The 16,492-nt window shown below is 42.8% G+C and overlaps 1 protein-coding gene across 2 annotated transcripts in view; it reads right to left on the bottom strand.

Moving 5' to 3' along the window:
• Window positions 1–15,095, bottom strand: part of LOC146854882 (sodium- and chloride-dependent GABA transporter 1-like) — a 510,325-nt gene extending 495,230 nt beyond the window's left edge. The window contains exon 1 of one of the 2 annotated variants that reach the window (XM_085652291.1): window positions 14,988–15,095. The gene's annotated coding sequence lies outside the window, so the exon portion shown is untranslated. The remainder of the gene's footprint in view (window positions 1–14,987) is intronic. The other variant, XM_085652290.1, reaches the window with a different exon arrangement.
• Window positions 15,096–16,492: the final 1,397 nt, after the last annotated feature.

Genomic DNA, 16,492 nt, shown 5'->3' with positions numbered 1-16,492 from the left:
ATTTAAATTTCCTAAAATGAACTGCATCAAGACAATCCGCAAACACATACCCTTAACCACAATGTGTGAGTATAGGACATGTACAAAAATAAGTGAAAGAGTGAGAAAGCACCTCACGTACGCAACACCAAGGAGGCTACCAGCAGGTTCTCACCAGCATGCCCATGTTTGTTATCATTGGCTACTTACTCACTGAAAAAACAGAATTGTGTCCAATAAGAAGACTGACAGAGTAGAAGAGAAAAATTTACTACCTCCAAAACAGAAAACCCCGTGATTTATAAAGGGCAGTAGGCCCCTTCAATTAAAATTGAGATAAAACACAGTTAGATTTGCCCTATTTATTCACAATCGTTCAAGGATTGAGTCAACAATCCTTCACAATGCTCGGAGATTTCAATTTTCATCTGGAAAAACCTAATGTTTCTGATACATTCAGATTAGAACACATTATGGCTATAGGAGGTCTTGAACAATTGGTCTCTTCTCCCACACATGTGAAAGGTCATACCTTAGATGGGATATATTCCAATAACAGTGATCTAGTCAATATTTCAGTCCTTCCTATCACATGGTCTGTTTGAACTGAATAGCTACGGGTTGCATCTTGCTGGCCCCAAACAGAATAAGGAGATCGTTACTAGGGCATGGGGCAAATTGGACGCCAAAAAATTGGAATCTTCCCTCATAGATTTAATGTATACGCCCTCGCGGGACATTGAAGAGGCAACGATTCAGTATAACAGATGGTTAGTCAATGTATGCGAACAACTAGCGCCCCCTAAAAAATGGATACCGAAACGAACCTCTCCCACCACACCTTGGTTCTCTGGAGAGCTTAAGGCTAAAAAAATAATTTGCAAACATGCTGAAAGGAAATGGTGTAACAACTATGCTGAGTCAGACAAAATAGAGTTTAAAACAGCCATTTCCAAATATAAGCAATCTCTCATGTTAGCCAAGAAAGAGTATTTTTCCTTAGAAATAACCAAGGCCCAATCTAATTCTAAGGAACTTTTTAAAACGGTTATTAAATTGTCCAGTCCCAATATGCCAAGAGATCATGTTGCTCCTGATTTCTGCAACACAATTGCTGCTTTTTTTAAGTCTAAAGTGGAGACGATTTTTTTATCTTTGTTGGGACTGATAAATAAAAGCCAGACTGATTTGAATTTAAAAAAATCGGAAAACCCACATCCCCCGGACATGACATTGGATCATTTTTCCCCTTTGGAAAGGTGTAATACTTTGAAACTGTTGAACAGTATCAAATCTGGTGCCCCGAGTGATCCCTGTCCAGTGTGGATCATTAAGCAGACTGCTGATACTGTTTGCATGTACTTTCATCTGGAATCTTTCCAAACTTATGGAAAAAAGCCTCAGTTCTTCCGTTATTGAAAAAACAGTCTCTGGATCCCAAGGACCTAATGAATTATCAACCAATTTCTAGACTTCCTCTGCCAGCTAAACTGCTAGAAAAAGCAATAAATAGGCAACTCAGTGACTTTCTTCATCTTAATAATTCTCTGGATCCATCACAATACGGGTTCAGAGCTTTCCATAGCACTGAGCTGGCGCTACTAAAATCAACTGAGGAAATCAGTGAGGCCGTGGATAAGGGAGGGAATGCGTTGTTGATCCTATTAGACCTATCCGCGGCCTTTGACATGGTTCACCATAAGGTACTACTCAACCGGTTATCTGAGATTGGGATATGTGGCCGGGCCTGGAAACTATTAAACTTCTTTTTGACTGACAGGTCACAAATAGTTGAACTAGACGGTAACATCTCTGAACCCTTTTTTTTGCCATGTGGGGTGCCGCAGGGCTCAGCTCTTAGCCCCACACTTTTTAACATCTATGTGGCACCCCTGGCCCGCATTATTAGATCCTTTGGGTTCCAGCTCACCTCCTACGCAGACGACACACAAATTGTGTTGTCAGTGATGGAGGGAACTGAAATGGAAACAGGTGCACGCTTCCATGAATGTATGGGATTTATTTCAACATGGATGTCTGCTAACTGTTTAAAACTCAACTCAGCTAAAACTGAGGTGTTGAGATTCGGTAACAATCTCCGGATGTGGACACCAGAATGGTGGCCTGAGAATCTTGGTCTCTGTCCTATACCATCCAGGAAAGCTAAAAACCTGGGCATGGTGATAGATGATAAACTCACCATGGGGGACCAGGTGAGCAAGGTGACGTCTGCATGCTCCATGGTTCTCAGAATGATTAGGAAAATTACGTTCTTCCTGTCTGAAGGGAGTCTGAGGACGGTGGTGACTGCACTAATAATGTCACGTCTTGATTACTGCAACAGTCTATATCTCAATATGCAAAAACAACATCTGAACAAGTTGCAGGTAGTTCAGAATGCAGCAGCTAGATTGTTGACTGGGACATCTAGGTTTGTTTTAGTCAGAGGTGAACTAAAGACACTGCATTGGCTCCCTACTCATATGAGATCTCGCTTTAAGGAGCTGTGTATTGTTTTTAGGGCCTTGAATGGAACAGGTCCTGAGGCCCTCAAAAATAAGTTTTCATGGTATATCCCCAACAGAACTCTTAGGTCTACTGGTGCCAAGCTAGTGAAAAATCCCTCTTTTAAGAAAACTAATTGGGGAGGTAGAAGTTTTGTGGATGGTGCCTCCAAGGCCTGGAATGAACTCCCCCTCACTTTGAGAAATGCTTCTGATTTTATTTATTTTAGGAAAAACCTTAAGACATGGTTCTTTTCCCAGTTTTAGATCCTTGTTATCGCAGGTAATCAGTGCTTAGCGCCAGGACACCCTAGGATAATCGTGCGCTCTAAAAGTATTAATAACATAACATTTTTATTTTCAAAACATCATGTGCCATCAATAGTGATGAATTTTAACTCAGCTATTCAGCCATATATATTGAATACATTATTCGAGTATACTCCAGACTTATATCCATAAGTCCAGAGAAGGACCTTCCAAGTAAAATCACTGTCTCGGTTTCATTTACTTTTCAAATTATTTATTTATTTTGAAAAAATCTTCTATCATCAATGGTAGTAAATCTTAAAACGTACTTCTCTAAATCATATACTTACTATTTTGTTTCAGCACATTCCAGACTCATATCCATAAATCCCGACAACAACCATCGCCGAGACCTCGGAAAGCAACCAATGTTCCTAAATGAGTGGGGACAACATTTCTTATTACATATCTATCTACTAACTTTTTTCCACTCAATGGAATCATTTAAACCCAGTTGGTCCGCTTTCACAGAAAGAATTCCAGCGTGCTTCTTTTACTGCCAGTATCCTGTCCATACAATCAATGCCAGCTGTTACCCTTTCTAAAACCACCCACTTTAGTGCTCGATAGTCATGTTTTTGTTCACAGAAATGCTGCACCAAACGTGTGGTCAATTTTCCTGTTTTAATAGTGTTCAGGTGCTCCTGGATGCGGACCTTAATCTTGCGGGATGTTAAACCGATGTAATGGAGCCCGCATTGACATGTGAGTCTATATATCACATTCACTGTGTTACAGTTGGAGAACTTATTTAAGTGCCACATCTTACCCCTCCTCAACTGTACAGTACTGGTTTTCTCAGTCAGTTTACATACAGAACAACCCTCACAAGGGTAGTGTCCAGCCGGCATCCTTGTTATTTTCGGTTTTTGCAAAGGTCACGTATGTACCAATTTATCTTTTAAATTGCACGCATGTCTAAATGCGAATCTGGGCTGTGGCATTTCAAAATCAGCAGTGGACAGCAATGGCCAATGTTTCCTCATCGCTTGACGAATTTTAGAAGTCAAGGGGTCAAACATCATGACAACAGGCAAGCAATCACCAGATTGTCTAACATTCCTTTCTAAAAGGACCTCACGTGGTGTATTGCGGACTCTTTTGCGTGCTCTGTTAACTACCCTTTTGGGGTATGCTCTCTGTATCAGTTTGTCTGCAAGATCTTCAGATTGCTGTGTAATACCATCTCTGCTAAAATAAGTGAGTTTTTAAGCACACCGGCATGCCGGCAGGTAGCGCAGACCCTTTGATGGTTTGATTCCTCCTGCTCTCGGGCAGCAAGGAAATTGCGGGCAGCTCTAAATAGTAGCCCACGAGACCCGACCTTGGTGAGATTATGTCGAAGACAATATAAATTAGAATTGGGTAGACGCAAATCCACTTTAAAGGAGGAAGCATGGAGGAGGCAATTGAGGCAAGCACCCTGAGAAACAGCTCAAGTTTCTGGAGTATTATTAATAGCCGTTTTTTTATTGATGAAGGTGGAAGTGCTGTAGATGCACATATTAGTGACCATAGTCCCAGTCTTCAAAAAAGGCTATTGAAGAGCACCTATTTCTATAGATTTGTCTCTCTCCTGGACTCGGTGGTCAAGGTGGTGGGTAGGGTACTTTTAGATAGGCTGACAAATTGGGCGGAGGAATATTCCATCTTGTCAGACGTACAGTACAGGTTTCGCCCTGGAAGGTCCACTGTGGCCCAGTGTCTCAACTTATGTATGATCCTCAACAAATATACGGTTACCGCCCTGGTACTGTCTACTTAGCATTCATGGATTTGTCTTCCGCGTTCGATCGTGTGAACAGAATTAAACGTTGGCAGTCCATGTTGGCTAGTGGGGTTGACAATAACATTGTTGCCTTTCTAGATCTTCATTGAGCAACCAAGGCCCATGTCAGATAGTTGCAGGACCCAAGAGTCACCCGTAATTTTTAAATAAGGAGAGGAGTTCGTCAAGGGTTTATTTTGGCCCCCTTTCAATTTAATTTGTATATCAATGAGATGGAAAGAGAGCTATTGAGGACAGAGGTTGATTATACGCTGGTAGGATGACGTGGGTTGCCAGTTCTATTATATGCGGATGACGCAGTACTTATATCTAGGACCGCGAGGGGGCTACAAACGCTGCTTGACTCCTTTTCTACCTTTATGGTGGATCGGGATCTTTCGATTAATGACTCTAAATCTTATGTCATGCAGGTGGACCTCCGCATGAAAAAATATTTTTCAGTTCAGGGTAGGATCCGCTAAGGTTCCCCGCACTGACTCCTTCTCGTACCTGGGGGTTGTATTGGATGATCAGATGAAGTGGGGTCCCCTTAAGCAAAGAAAGACGGGAGATCAAGTACGGCTTAACACAGCTATTTTCAATTTTGCCTCTAAGTTGGGCAAGAGACGGATCGCAGCTCTTTTGAAAATATATCAGGCTAAGCGTGTTGCGAAGGTCTCTTATGGTAGTGAAATTTGGGGGCATGTTACTGCAGATATTTTACAAGTGGCTGAGAATGTATTCCTGAAGAGCTTTTTGGGTGTGCCCTGTGGCACATCTAACATGGCCGCTCATGAAGACCTGGGGGTGTCCTATTTGAGTGATATGTTGGCACTCCGCCCTTTATTATTCTGGCTGAAAATCTGGCTCAATAAAGGGCTGTCATTGAACCAGTTAATACTGAAAGAGTGCATGACTCTGGATTACGCCCACCACATACCCTAGCTCAGATACATCAAGAGTAGTATTGGCCGCTTAGGAAGAGTAGAACTGTACACCAATCCGGAATTGGTAATTAAAAAGGATGTGGGGTGGCTGAGAACCTTGTTTATCAATCTAAGAATAAGAGAGAGGGAAGAACTGGAACTGAGGAAATCTAGTGTGCGGAAATTTATGATGCTGAAAACAACTCTATTGACTGAGCCGTATTTATTGCGGGTTTTTAGGACATATGAACGTTTTTTATTGACTAGATTTCGCCTGGTCCTCTTTCATTTTTTGTTGGCATTCCCACGGGGGAGCTGTAGAGAACAGCTGTTAGCACCCCGTGGCTGCGACCATGAGTCTCAAACAGGATTTGCTATGTTTTTTGATGTTCTGTAAATTTTATGAGGTCCACCGGAAAACTTTTATTAGCCCTATTTTAAAGAGGTTGAATTTTAAGCAGGTACGCCCAGCGCTTATTTATTTACAACTGCTGCATGAAGATTGTATCCTTTGTGTCCTTAGTTGTTTAAAATCTGCTGTAAAGGCTAGGACTTGCTTCAATTAAAGGGCTGAAGGAATTGTGCACTTAATATTGTTTTATAGGCTCCTATTTGAATCAGGACTACAATGTGATGAATTGCGTATTATTTCAATGGTCCACCATGTGATGAATTGTGTAAACTTTTTATGGATTTTATGTATTGGTAACTTTTATGGTTTTAATCGCTGAAAACTGAATAAAGTTGTTTGAAATTGAAATTGAAGTGAGGTACTAGTTTTATCAGTAGACTTGGAGAAATGCTGGGTGGGTGGAAGTTTGTGGCTTCACGCATATTCCAGAACTTTCCATCACAGAAATATAAGAAACATCATTATTTTTTTCACAAAGTTTGAGGTTTCCAAGGGATTCTGGGTAACAGAACCTGGTGAGAGCCACAGAAGTCAACCCATCCAAGATTACCTTGGGTGTCTAGTTTTTAAAAATGTACAGGTTTGCTAGGTTTTCCTAGGTGCTTGCTAAGCTAGGGTTCAAAATATACAGTTAGGCATATTTCAAAAAAGGGTCAGATTTCACTGGAAAAATTTGATGTGTCCACATTGCGTTTTGGGGTGTTTCCTGTCGCGGGCACTAGACCTACCCACACAAGTGAGGTACCATATTTGTTGGAACACTTGAGGGAATGCTGGGTGGGTGGAAGTTTGTGGCTCCCCAAAGATTCCAGAACTTTCCATCACAGAAATGTGAAGATTTGTTTTTTCTAGAAAAGTTTGAAGTTTGCAAGGGATTCTCGTTCACAGAACCTGATAACAATCACACAAGTCACCCCATCATAATTTACCCTTGGTGTCTAGTTTTAAAAAAGTTCAGGTTTGCTAGGTTCCCTAGGTGCCGGCTGAGCTATGGTCCTAAATCCACAGCTAGGCGCATTGCAAAAAAAGGCTCAGATTTCACTAGAAAGTGTGATGTGTCCACGTTGCATTTTGGGGTGCTTCCTGTCTCAGGCACTAGGCCTACCCACATAAGTGAGTTGCCGTTTTTATTGGGAGACTTGGGGGAATGCTGGGTGGGTGGACGTTTGTGGCTCCCACAGATTCCAGAACTTTCCATCACAGAAATGTGAAGATTTGTTTTTTCTGGAAAAGTTTGAAGTTTGCAAGGGATTCTGGTTAACAGAACCTGATAACAATCACACAAGTCACCCCATCCTAACTTCCCCTTGGTGTCTAGATTTAAAAAAAATGTTCAGGTTTGCTAGGTTTCCCTAGGTGCTGGCTGAGCTACGGTCCTAAATCCACAGCTAGGCGCATTGCAAAAATAGGCTCCGATTTCACTCGAAAGTGTGATGTGTCTACGTTGCATTTTGGGGCGTTTCCTGTCTCAGACACTAGGGCTACCCACATAAGTGAGGTACCATTTTTATTGGGAGACTTGAGGGAATGCTGAGTAGGTGGACGTTTGTGTTTGTGTTTATCTTACAAAGTTTGAAGTTTGCAAGGGATTCTGGGTAACAGAACCTGATGACAGCCACACAAGTCACCCCAACCTGAATTCACCTTGGTGTATAGTTTTCAGAAATGCACAGGTTTGCTAGGTTTCCCCAGGTACCAGCTGAGCTAGGGTACGAAATACACAGCTAGGCACATTACAAATAAAGGTAAACTTTTAGTGGAAAGATTTGATATGTCCATGCTGCGTTTTGAGGTGTTTTCTGTCGCGGGCATTAGGCATACCCATACATTTGAGGTAGCATTTTTATCTGGAGACTTAGGTAAATGCTAGGTGGGTGGACATTTGTAGATCCCCACAGATTCCAGAACTTTCCATCACAGAAATGTTATGAAAAGTTGTTTTGTTTTGTTTTTTTACAAATTGTGATCTTTGCAAATGGTTTTGGGTTACAGAACTGGGTGAGAGCCACACAAGTCAACCATCCTGGATCCCTATGGATATCTACTTTTTAGAAATGTACAGGTTTGCTAGGTTTTCCATGGTACCAGCTGAGCTAGGTTCCAATATCCACAGCTAGGCACAAAAAGCATCAGATTTCACTGGAAAAATATGATGTGTCGGCGTTGCGTTTTGGAGCATTTCCTGTCACAGGCACTAGGACTACCCACACAAGTGAGGTATCATTTTTATAGGGAGACCAGAGGGAATGGTGGGTGGAAGTTTGTGGCTCCTCGCAGATTCCAGCACTTTCCATCACAGAAATGTGAGGAAAATGTGTTTTATTTTACAAAGTTTGAGGTTGTAAGGGGTACTGGGTAACAGAACCTGGTGAGAGCCACACAAGTCATCCCATCCTAGATTCCCTTGGATGCCTAGGTTTTGAAAATGTACAGGTTTGCTAGGATTCCATAGGTGCCAGCTGTGCAAGGGTCAAAAATCCACAGCTAGGCGCATTGCAAAATAAGGGTCAGATGTCACTGGAAAAATGTGATGCGACAAAGTTGCATTTTGAGCCGTTTTTTGCCGCGGGCACTAGGCCTGCCCACACAAGTGTGAGGTACAATTTTTATTGGGATACTTAGGGGAATACAGAATAGTAGAACAAGTGTTATTACCAACTGATTTTCTATGCAACTCTGCCTTCCAGATGTTAGACAATGTGTAAAAAAGAAGTCATTTTGAAAATTCTCTCTAATTCACATGCTAGTATGGGTACCCACAATTTCGGGTATATGCAAATACCATTGCTTCTAAACTCTATATTTTATTCCCATTTCGGCCATACATAGGTATCCTTGATAACTATTTTTCACTCTTTTATATTTTACCAAATGAATTTCTGTATACCCAGTACACAATGAAAAACCATTGCAAGGCACAGCTCAGTTATTGACGTAATGGTATATTGCTTTCACAAATCGGTCATATTTAGAAGGAGTTACAGGTGAAAATATAGGCACAAATGGCTGTTTTTTTTCAACTCAATTTCAATATTTTTTTTATTTCAACTGTTACTTTCTATAGGAAAACCTGGAAGGATCAACACAAATGACCTCTAGTTGAATTTAGAAGTTTGTCTACTTTTCAGAATTGTATACCTTTCCACGATCCATTATTGGTGTACACCAATTTCTACCACTAACTTTGAAGGAGGTTGAAAGCACAAATAATAGGAAAAATGCCAAAACTGTGTGGAAAATGTTGGCTCTCTGACATAAGTCTACCTGTTCCTGAAAGCTGGGAATGTGGTGATTGTAGCACCTCAAACCTTTGCTGATATCATTTGCAGGGAAAAAAAGACACTTCCTTGTGCAGCACGTTTTTCCACCCCAAAATATTAAATGTAGCTGTATTTTGGCTAATTTCTTGGTCCCTTCTAGGGGAATCCACAAACCCTGGGTATCTTTAGAATCCTCAGGATGCTGGAAGAAAAGGACATAAATTTGGCGTCAATACCTTATATGTGTACAAAATGTTACGGGGGCCAAATAGCTAAAAAGGGGCAGAAAACACCTAGCTGTGAAGTGGTAAATAAAACGATTTGAAATGTAACTGTGCTCAAAATGCCCTATTTTACATATATTTTGTATTGTATTGTACCCCAGCATTTATATATTCCGCTCCATTGACAAAGCAGGGAGGCTCTTCCATTGGAATCAGGTTCCTGGAACTCTATACCAAGACATTTCAGGGATCTGGCGAAAAGCCCACTTTAGTTCACTTTTGATGTTCTTAATGCTATGCTGTTGTCCTAAGTGTTGTTTTTTTCTGTTTTGGATGGAGTTCAATTGAAAAATTATTTATTGCTGGGGTCAGTTAATTTCTCTGTTTCCACTGCTTCAACGTCATCACCTTCAGAGCCCTGATCTCCAACACCTGCCTAGGTCGCTGCTTTCTCCTCAAACATCAACTCATCCTACAACAGCCCCCACCCTACCTCCAGCTGGTGCTGGCCTTCGATCCCCCCCTTTCAGCCAGGGCCGGACTGGCTACCAGGTCTTTCTAAATAAAGAATGGAAAACCAAATGGTTTTAAAGTATGCTTTAAAAACATTAGTTTTGCTTTCTTTACTTAGAAGCAAATGCAGGTCCCCATCACCATAAATCATCCCCCACAGCAGTAAAATCGGGCCCCAGAATTGCAGTTGACAAAAATGCCCGGTAGCCAGTCCGGCCCTGCTCTCAGCCTCTATTACAGGGCACCAAAACATTAGCTACTGCAGTGAGAGAGCTATGGCAAAGGTCTGTGTAATGACCTAAGGTGAAAATACGGTTGATTAGAACATTGGAATGTTGGGAGCTTTATTGAAAACAATGGAGTGCTGCGGGCTTCTAATGGCTGGTAGAAGCCCGGAGCTCCACATTCCAATGTTTGTTCTCAGTTGTTGCTGTGAATGAAAGGCCTTTATTTTACAAATTATAACATTCTGCCTCTAAGGCTGGAATTTTCTAATAGCCTTAGAGCCCTCTGTAGTGCTACTGTCTATCAAAGGCCCGCTCCCTTCTTAAAGGCCCTCGCCTTCAGCTGGGGCCTTTAATGCTGGAGAGGACCTTTAATGGGTGCTAGAGCCCGCTACAGCAGGTTCTAAGTCTATAGTATTGTCACCTTGAGATTTCATGAGGCCCTTTGTTCACAGCGACAGCTGTGAACATTGGAATGTTGGAACTCCGGGCTTCTACCAGTCATTAGAAGTCTGTAGCACTCCATTGCTTTCAATGGAGCTCCCAACATACCAATGATCTAATCAACCTTAGTAACTGCAACACCTTTGAGAAAGTAGCCTCACACCACTCAAAACTCTCTGAGAAACTGAAGCTTAATTCAAGCAGGAGCTATAGCCGTTCACTGTCCGTTGTTGAATTTGCTATAGAAATCCATGTGTAGCCTAGCTGCTAGAAATTTGGATCTTACAGGGTCCAACAGAGCATTTCATTTCACACATGTTAACAAAAAGGGGCTATTGATATTACAAGTGAAGAACATGGTAAACCAATACAGAGTATCCCCCAAAATGAAATGTACTGATAAAGACGAGTTCAGAACAGTCACTAAAGCAATAGTTTTACCTCCTGCAACTAACACTGGCAATGGGCGTTGGTTGTACCATTGATTTAGCTGATATTTGGCCCAAGTTCTTAGTCCTGGAGCAGATGTATGTCTCCGATGTTAACACGTTCGACCAGTGTCTGCCCAAAAGTTTACAGGACCAGCTGCTGCCTGTTATTGTTGTTAAATTATGCAAATGGTGTGTGGCCCAAATGCTAAAAAGTACAGCTGACGTTTGGTCCAGATGCCTAACCCTACAGCTGATGTCTAGCCCAGATGCTACCTCATTCTTCTGGTGGCTGGTCTAGATTTAGCAGGCATGCAGATGTTTTTAGAGTTGGTGGGTATAGGGACTTCTCTGGAGGAAGAGACAACCTTTCATCTGCCTTTCCTGTTCCATTCCTGCAAGGGATGCCCAACCAATTAATTACAAAAAACAATTGATGGACAGAATGCACAAAAATGTCATACATTCACCCCAGTACAGATATCTGGGCCTAAATCTATCGTTTTTTTGCTCCCCATGCCATTCCAGTTTGAACCAAGCCATATGCACATCAGACTTGACCCTGCACCCAATGGGAACCGTCCAGCCCGAACTGCCAGGCCAGGTCCTCCCTGGACTGGAAATAAGCATCCTGGGACCGGTTTTGGGGTTTCACCACTCATCAGCCAGGATAGCTTGACTCCAGTGGCATGGAGAGCATGGGACCCACGTCTGGGCATACCCATCCCACTTGAGGTGACAAATGCAAAAAGAACAGTTGATGGGCAGAATACAGAACAATGTCATACATTAAACTGGGGTGGCATGGTGAGCAAAAGAATGATGGATTTAACCCAGATCTCTTGACTGGGGGTGAATGTTTTGATTTGTTCTGCATTCCATCCATCAATTGTGTGACAGCTTTAGACATGTGCCTCTCAGTGCAAGGAAAGCCTTCAGTGAGGTCTTCCTTAGCGTAAGCAATACAGCAACAGCAAGGTCATGTACCAGGCAATTCAGGGACCAGTGTGTGAGTGTGTGACTGAGGTGCAACCATTGCAAACGCAAATATGCGTACAGTATGTATCATATCTCATTGTGCATGCTTTAAGTCTTTTCTCTCAACGGGAGCCAGTAGATAGCAAATCCGACAAAAGAATGACAAGCCTCCTGCCACTTCTACTTTCTATCCATGGACTCAGAGGTCATGAAAACCATGGATGTAGCAGACAGTAAGCATGGACTCTTGAGTCCTGTTTCCTTGCAATAGCATCCACTTCCTTGCTCTACAGAAGCAAACAGGAGGCTTTTGAGGTGCTAAGCAGGACTGGCTTGAGGGTGGTGCGACTGGTGCACCCGCGGTGGGCGCTGACCTGGGGAAGTGGGCGCTGACTTCAAGGGGGCGCTGTGTTTAGCAATAACTAACAATTTAAAAAAAACCTGCTGCAGAGTTGCAGTGTGTCCAGCTTTCAGGCAGCATTAAAAATGTCATGACAACTCTTGTGATTAATGTTCCTGCTAGAGAGAGAGAGATGGGAGTTGTGTCTAGTGTGTCATGGTCGCGGCATTTGCCGGCGCTCCCGCATCCACACACACAGACACGAACCGGGAGACTCACTTCCGGTCCGAAGCAGGTTCCCGGTCTAGTCCTCACCACGGACGTAAGGTCATGAGAAGCACTTCCGGGAAGAACGCATATCATCGCGTCTTCCCGCCAACTCACCGCTTCGAATTCCTTCTTGATTCCCGAGGAGCGGGGATCGTATCCGGAGCCCAGCCGCGCCGATCAAGAGCCGACCCTTTCATCTGAAGAACCGTTGGGGAAGCCTTCTGACTGATCGATGCCGAACATCGAGGCGAGGTAATTCCTCTCCTCCACAACTGGAGCCTAGCAAACACAGGAGTGTTGCGGGGCTTGTTTTTGTTTTCACCGCGCAGGAGCGCTTTTTAGTTATTTTGTTAGAACCGCGCAGGAGTGCCTTGTAGTTATTTTGTTAGCATCGCGCAGGAGCGCTTTCTGGGTTTTCCTTATTTTGCTTCACCACAAACCAAGGGGAAGAGCCCGTACATACCTTGTCCAAGCGCCGTCGTGCGCCTTCAGAAGCGAGGTACAGTTGGAGGGCATTGATCAGCGTTACAGCCCCTCGCCTTCCTTGCCCGGAGCGGCATAAGGACTAAGGCCCGTAGCCTGTCCAACACTGGTGAGTCCTCGATAGAGGAAACAACGAGGTTCTTCTTTGTGTGTGGATTACGGGGGTGGAACAAGAGAGAGTGGGGTTACCTACTAACTAGGTCCTTTTCCCTGTCTTCCAGCCACCGTCCAACGACCCAACCCGCCGCCTCCTGCCTTCCCACTGGCTCCCTTCCCTGCTTCCATCTCATCCCTGCTGGGTTCTGCTGTCCTTAAGGGGGTAGGTGGGTGCAGGGGCGGGCGCTCTTGTCATCCCTGCGGAATCACTCCACAGCCGAGGTAAGCATTGTGGGGTACACGACAGAGTGGCAGTTTGGGCTCGCCATGAAGCAGCGCAGAGGGTTAATGTGCTTGCTGCAAAGAACGCGTATCCTGCAGATCACAGATCTGTATTTTATGTGGATAGCTGAGTGGATTACTGCTTTTGTCACAGAGATTCATTTGTTACCTCAGTTCTTAAGTTACAACCCTGATATAGAACAGAGACTGTTACAAACTGTCATCAAATAGCTGCATGCAAATTGTATAAAGTAAGTTAGGCTGTTGTTTTTCTCCCCAGTCTTTTAGTATCTATTCCTAATGTTGCTGAAAGTGTTTGTTTAGATATATATACATTCTTATTAGTAAAGCCAGTCTTTACCAGTGATTTAAAATAAATGAAATGTATGTAAGGGGGGCTAAGGAGAGATGAGGGCACTTCTGCCCTAGGGAAGAGGGGAATCCGAGAAGGGGGTCATGGGAGGGCGCCCAAAACGGCCTTGGTGCAGTTAAAGGTTTCCGTGACGTGGAGTTTTATATAGCGCGAACCTGACCCAAAGATATCGGGTATCAGAGCGCTTTACTTGAGCTCGCATACCCCTGGCATTTTGGTGGATCGACCTACGACTCACAACAATCTCGTTATGGATATTTTGAGAATGTGAGACTTGCACCTGTTGGAATCTCGTGGAAATGATGGTGTCAGGAAGGAGCGTGTCTGGATCTTACTCACAGGTGCACCACTTAGGGAGCGCATGTCCACACAACTGATAAACGATCACCTTGAGGGGTCTCCTACTCATATAAACACCGACACTGCGGGTGACCCCACTGAAACAGAAAACAGACTCAGGGACGGAATTCTCGAAACATGGGAGTGACGGTACCCGAACCCACAGCGCTGCGAGGCCACACTGATGGCAGAACAATGCTACACAAACCTCAGTTAAAATAATACAACAAGTAGTGCTCATCGCTAGTTACGTATGTGAGTGTGCGTTAATATCTCTTCAAAACCAAGACTTCACAGATAGTATCAATAGAACATTGCTGCTTCATATCTCTTTCAGGTATTTTAAAGATGTGGATTTATAGCATATATAACAACACATGACCTCACATCATGATATGACATGAGCTAATATCCAAACGTCATAACATAGCATCATATAGTAATATAACAGCATTGTACAGCATAATGTGTCAAAATGTAATCTAACATCCTAAAATATCAGTCTAACATAACACAATACTATAGACTAATACAGGACACGGTAGGGCACGGCACAACCTGACGTCATAAACCAAATGTAAAATAGCATAACCTACCCTAGCAAAACAAAAGGTCATAAATACATCAGGGCATAATAAGTAAATACCCTGACATAAAATAGCATTGTATAATAAAAAAAAGATATAGCTTAATATAACACAATCACATAGCATATCATACCATAACATAACATAACAACATAGCATGAAATGACATAGGATGGCATGAAATACAATTCCATAAAATGTTTGCCTGCTCTGTGCTTCCACCTCTTCACCCCTCCTCACTCCCTCACCTGTAAGAGTTCTGGGATCCCCGGTTACCTTTCCGTGCACCAGTCAGCTAATCTGGGCAGGACAAAGTGGTCCCTTCTCTGGGATGCTGACTCCAGGACTAATTTCTCATTGAGGGTGGTGAGCTTAAGCAGGATCACCGTGAACCCCCTGCGCAAACTAACTATCTCTTCGCGTGACCACCGTCCACCCTCCAGCTTCTATTCTTGGCCATCAATACTACTATTGATGAGAATTTAATGAGATCCGGGCTCATGTCTGATCAAATCATGGATAAGGACGTTCGCATCATTGGGCAAATGACAAATTCACACGGAAAGGAGTTGAATACACGGTTCTGAAGGACATTCACAAATCTTTTGTGGTTAACCCCTGGTATCTAGTTGACAACCCCCCTACCGCATTATTCTAGTGCATGTCTAGCTGGAGTAACGTCTAAAGATAACCATGTTAGTGCCTGGGCTCCAAGTCTGAATAAGAGTAAATTAACATTTTGAAACATTCATAGGTTGCGCTCCCATGTTCTTTTTTACCCCCTCAGAAACTCAGATGCTCAGGGTGGCCACAGGCTTGTGCTAAAATTGCAAGTTGTCCATTTTGAAAAGTTTCCACTACTGAATAAAAACTGCAAAATGCAAGAAACTGTAAACAATGTTTTAAATCTAGGAGAAAGAGTCTGAAAAATAGTTTTGGGGAGGAAATTACCGCAAATTATTTATTTGTAGATTGTGTTTTTTAGAATATGATGTCTCTTATTTTTAGGAGGTTTCTTTTGTTTGTTTTGCTGAAAAATGCTCTAGTTGACGTTTAGCAGAAGCCCAAAAAACTGGATAACTATGTAAATTCAAAAGCATGAATTTTGCCCCAGTCACACTCGTGCAGCTGTAATGTGACACATTCCCGAATCTGGGTCTAGTAAGGTGATGTAGCCACAATGAAGTCCCACCTATGTGTATGGAAGCTGAAACGAAGGGAGAAGCTCATCCATTCTGCTTCTGAAAATATTTGGTAAACTATTATTCTGTGTCCCTACCAACCAGAAGAACCGCCTTTGCTAATATAAGGCCTTTCAAGTGTCTTGATAACATTTTATTTGACAAGCTAAGCTGGTTACATCCCAGTAAAGCACCAGGTAGATGAAACGCAGCTTTTTCTTTGACGATAGACTCAGTCAGTAACTATACCAAGGCAATCAAGGATGTATTCATCGGCTCTACCACGAATTCACAAGGCAGACTTACCTTCACATTTTATCCGAAGTTCAAATCCACTCGACTCATCCAAAAGATTTGGCTTAGACAGCACTCCCAATTGTAACAGGCTAGGTCAATTCCACTACAAATAAATCACAGACCAGTAGCAGTGTTAGAGCTGTTGTTAAATGCAAAGAATGTCAAAAAAGTCCATAATTCATAAAGTTTGCAGGATATTCACAAAATTGCGGCGAGGATGAAATGACGATCCAACTAGGTTCCAATCTAGTCGATGATTTTTAATGATCTTCAAT

The sequence above is a fragment of the Triturus cristatus genome, chromosome 4_1 (genome assembly GCF_964204655.1).
Source record: "Triturus cristatus chromosome 4_1, aTriCri1.1, whole genome shotgun sequence".
Classification (NCBI taxonomy): Eukaryota; Metazoa; Chordata; class Amphibia; order Caudata; family Salamandridae; genus Triturus; species Triturus cristatus.
Note: the sequence above shows the minus strand (reverse complement) of the source record. Positions and strands in the feature narration are given on the sequence as shown.